Below are 4,704 nucleotides of genomic sequence, written 5' to 3' on the forward strand. Positions count from 1 at the left end.
AATAAATAAAGCCAGGGCTAGAGAGATGACTCAGCGGTTAAGAGCACTGGCTGTTCTTGCAGAGGACCTGGGTTCGATTCCTGATTCCCAGCACCCACATGGTGGTTAGCAATGTTTGTAACTTCAGTTCCAGGGAATCTGACACCCTCTTCTGATCTCTGCAGGCATTTCACGACATGGGTGCACGTATATACATTCAGGTGGTACACTCCTATAAAATGGCAAAATATTTTAAAAATAAAAATAAAAATGCCCTTGGGAAAGTGTAAAAGGACTTGGCCAGGGTTGACCAGTAACACAGTGGTAGATTGGGAGGCGATGAAGGAGAAGTCACTCGGGGTCTGAAACATTTGTCATACTGCTGCAGCCTCAGGATCAGGTGGGTTCCAAGGGGTTACCTCTCACCATCCTCACGACCCTCACGACCCGAGGGTCTGTAGTAATGCCTCCCGGGACTACCAGCAAGCCCACCACCCTGGTCACGTTTACTGGCCATTCAGTCTCTTGTGTCTCTTCAAGTTTTGCCTATTTTTCTAGCATACTGTTATTTTTAAAAATCCTCCTATGTTCTGCATGAATTCTGTTGGAGGTGTACACACACACACACACACACACACACACACACACACACACGAGGATACACTTTATCACATCTATGTCAAAAAGTGCAAATACTGCTCCATGTTTGTTACTCTGATTCCTTGAAACTTTTTACTATGGAGATTGAAGCCCACCATCAGCGGTGGGTTGAGCTCACAGTGTCCTCAGCTACTCTCTCCTTATCACAGAAGAGGCACACCTAGAATGGACACTGGTCCCCTCCACTGGAGTAGATGGAACACCCTCCTACCTTGCTCCAGGTACTGGCCCCTTCTGGGGCCCACTGGGTTCAGTCTCATGGGGGCGGGGGCAGCCCTGATCACATGCTCCTCAGGGCCCCTGTGACCAGTTGGATGCACAGGATGACAAAGTGACACATTTACCCAAACTCGGTGTTTTACTATGTAGCCCAGGCCAGCCTCAAATTCCTTGTGTATCCCAGGCTGGCCTGGAAGTAGTGGCCATCACCTCACCTTGGCCTCCCCAGTGCTGGAGTTACAGGTACGTCAGCACTTGATCACAAGCACTGCTTTTGTTCCAAGAATATTAACGTGTGAATGCTGAAAGGGGCCATAGAGAGTTCTACTGTGGTCTTGGGGAGAAAGGGGCTGTTGACACGTGGGTTGGAGAAAGGCAGCATACTGCCTGCCATGGTCCAGGGCTGAGTCCTCCAGATATGTGAACCCTGAGATGAACCAACCTCTCACTTTTTCTAAAGTACTCAGTCTTCGGTGTTCAGGTACAGCAACAGAAAATGGATTAAGACACTTTTATTTTTTTTCTGACAGGGTCTTTTTTGAGCTGTAGTCCCAGTTGGCCTGGAACTTGCTATGTAGACTAGGCTGACCTTGTATTCACAGAGATCTGCCTGCCTCTTAATCCCAAGTGCTGGGATTAAGGACCCGTACCACCACGCCTGGCTAAGACACTGTTCTGGAAGCAGCATTCTTTGCACTTTAGTGCTATATGACCCAGTACTTCTCACATTTGATTTCTCTTTTTTTAAGTTTTATTTTTTAAAAATATTTTATTTTTATTTTATGTGTATGAGTGTATTGCCTGCATGTATGTGAGTACACCCATGTAGTGCAGTGCCGTGGAAGTCAGAAGAGGGCTTTGGATTCCCCTCGAACTGGAGTTAAGGACGGTTTGGTTCCTAGCCACCATGTGGGGTGCTGGCAGTTGAACCCCGGTCTTCTGCAAGAGCAGTCGGTACTCTTAACTGCTGAGCCATCTCTCCAGCCCCTATTTTTTAAAAAAAATTTTATTTATTTGTTTATTTATTTATTTATTTGGTCTTTTTGAGCCCCAGCTGTCCTGGAACTCACTATATAGACCAGGCTGGCCTTGAACTCACAGAGATCTGCCTGCCTCTGCCTCCTAAGTGCTGGGATTAAAAGCGTTTGCCACCACGCCCAGCTTGTTTTAATTTTTTATGTGTACGTGTGTATTACCTGAATGTATGTAAATGCACCCGTGTTATGCAATGCCCGTGGAGGACAGAAGAGGCTGTCAGATCCCCTGGGACTGGAGTTACGGACAGTTGTTAGCTGCCATGTGGGTGCTGGAATTCAAACCCGAGTCTTCTGCAAGAACAGCCAGTGTTCTTAACCGCTGAGCCATCTATCCAGCCCCACCTTTGATTTCTTAAACCCTCTATGTGTAGACAACTACAACTGATTCATTTCAGTGCCCATATTTTAGGTTTGTTTGTTTTTGAGTCACGGTCTTACCCAAGCTGGCCTCAACGTTTCAGTGATGCCTTAGCTTCTGACTGCTGGGATTACTAGTGTATGCTACCACAGCGAGCTTCACATTTTAGTCTCTAAGAGCTCCTAATGTGGAACATCTTCAGGCCCTGCGTGGTGGTGCACACCTTTAATCGTAGCACTTGGAGGCAGAGCCAGGTGGATCTCTGTGAGTTCAAGGCCAGCCTGGTCTACATAGTGAGTTCCAGGTCAGCTGGGGCTACAGGGAGACCCTGTCTCAAGAAGGATATTAACTTCTGGTCTATTCCACATGGGCGCATGTTTCCTAGATTTCTGTGGGCTCCCATTTTCTATTTCCTGGGGAGCTGTTGCTCAAAACTAGGTGTAAGCTGTGTACTAGACCATGGACTGGGCTCACCTCACTATCCAAGCCTGTGCCTGAGCCCACAGCTGCATCAAAACATCAGAATTCCCCAACACCGAGAGGGAGCTGCACAGGGAGGAGGCTGGCCCACAAGTGGAAGGGTGCAATCTGCCAGTGCTGGATGAGAAGCCCTGGACTTGGGCACTAGGGCTTGGAAGGAGAGAGACAGGCTGCCATGTAGTCCTCTCACCAGTAGAGAGGAGTGTTGGGTCTCAGCAGACACAATCTAGCTTTCAGAAGACTGCCTGGCAACAAAGTTTCCCAGCCTCCACCACTGCAGAGCCTGCAGCTTTGCCCTGGGCCCTAGTGGTTGTGCAGTCCAGGCAGAGCAGTAGGGCTGGGGGTGAAATGGGGCAAAGGTGGGTTTGGTGGGGGTGCCAGGGAGACAGAAGCAGAGCAGCAGGTGTCTGGGAGTTGGGGGAATTGTTGTACGGGCAGTGTTTTAAATTTTATCGTGATTAGGAAGCAAAGGTGTGCACGAGGATCTAAGAGGTGGAGGTGCAGCTTAGAGGGGTGGATTCCAAACAGAGGAAGAAGAGAGATGGAAGGACATGCTGCTACCACAAATGCCCAAGGGCCCTGCTCCACATCCACCTTGCCTGCTGCCTGAAGCTTACAGTGACCACTACCTTGCTTTTTCTGCGATGGTTGATACCACCAAAGCATCTCTGAACTCCGTTAACTTCGCCTGTTTGGGAACTTTCCCTTCTTCCCTCCTCCCTCCCTCCCTCCCTCCCTTTCTCCAACTTTTGCCGCAGGGCTGGGGCTAAAGATCCACAGAGTCCTGCTTGCAAGGACCCCGGCATCCGGGAGGGTCTTTGTAAGCCGTCTCTCCCTCCAGCAAAATCAAAAGGACTGAGGAACTGGGTAGGGTAGAGCAGACCGTCATCCCAGCGACTCAGAAGGCTGAGGCGGGAGGATCGTGAGCTGAATCCAGCCTGGGCTGCATAAAAGGACATGTGTGTTCATCAAGTGGTTGATACAGATGGGTCGTCATGCTGGTCCTGGCAGCCCACACCTGTGTTCTTGGCTGCTCTGGGCATGGAGACAGGATCTCTTAAGCTCAGAAGTTCAAGAGAGCGTAGTCAACATAAAACTGATCTTGGGCCGGTTGTGGTGGCGCACGCCTTTAAATCCCAGCAGTCGGGAGGCAGAGGCAGGAGGATCTTTGTGAGTTCAAGGTCAGCCTGGTCTACGTAGTGAGTTCCAGGACAGCTGGGGCTACAGGGAGACCCTGTCTCAAAAAGGCCAACCCCCCCAAAACAAAAACAAACAAACAAACAAAAAACTGATCTTGAAGGGGAAAAAGGGGGTGGGGTTAGAAGGGACCTGGGGGTCCAGCTCAGCAGCAGCGCACTGTATAGCCTGAACAAGACCCTGGGTTCCCCTCCCAGCACTGCAAATGAACAGACAAAAACACTGCCTGCTTCTGCAGTAAGAGCTCCAGGAGACGGTTGGACAGGACTGGTACCTGTCAGCATCAGGGGAAAGGACCGCCGTGCACACAGCGTGCAGGCCCAGGCGGCGCAGAGCAGAGCTGGGGGTTCGGGGCTCTGGAGGTTGGCGGCTCGGCTGGGTCTGACCCCTGACAGCGGCTAAATTTCACCTCAAACTGGCTGTGCTCTTTAGGGCTCTATTCGGATTATTACGTTCCGTGGCCGCGCCGGGAGGTGGCGGTGTGGTCCTGCGCCAGGGACCGGACTCGTTCAAGTTCAAGCCGTGGGTGGGGAGCTAGCTTCCCGACATCCGTGTTTCCTTAAAAACTTAAAGAGCCAGGCCGAGGTGCAGGGCGGTGCGCGGGGGGCGGGCGCCGGGGGACCCTGCTGGGGTCGCAGAGCTGCGGCCGCGCCCGGGAAACTGAGGAAAGGTCTCAGCCCGCGCGGCCTGTCGCCTGGGGGGTCCCCGCTGGGTGCAGCCAGCACGCGCCCACTCCGGCCTCCCAACCTCCTCCTCCTCCCGCCCCTCCTTCCT

This window comes from Nannospalax galili, unplaced genomic scaffold (genome assembly GCF_000622305.1).
Source record: "Nannospalax galili isolate Female #2095 unplaced genomic scaffold, S.galili_v1.0 scaffold525, whole genome shotgun sequence".
Classification (NCBI taxonomy): Eukaryota; Metazoa; Chordata; class Mammalia; order Rodentia; family Spalacidae; genus Nannospalax; species Nannospalax galili.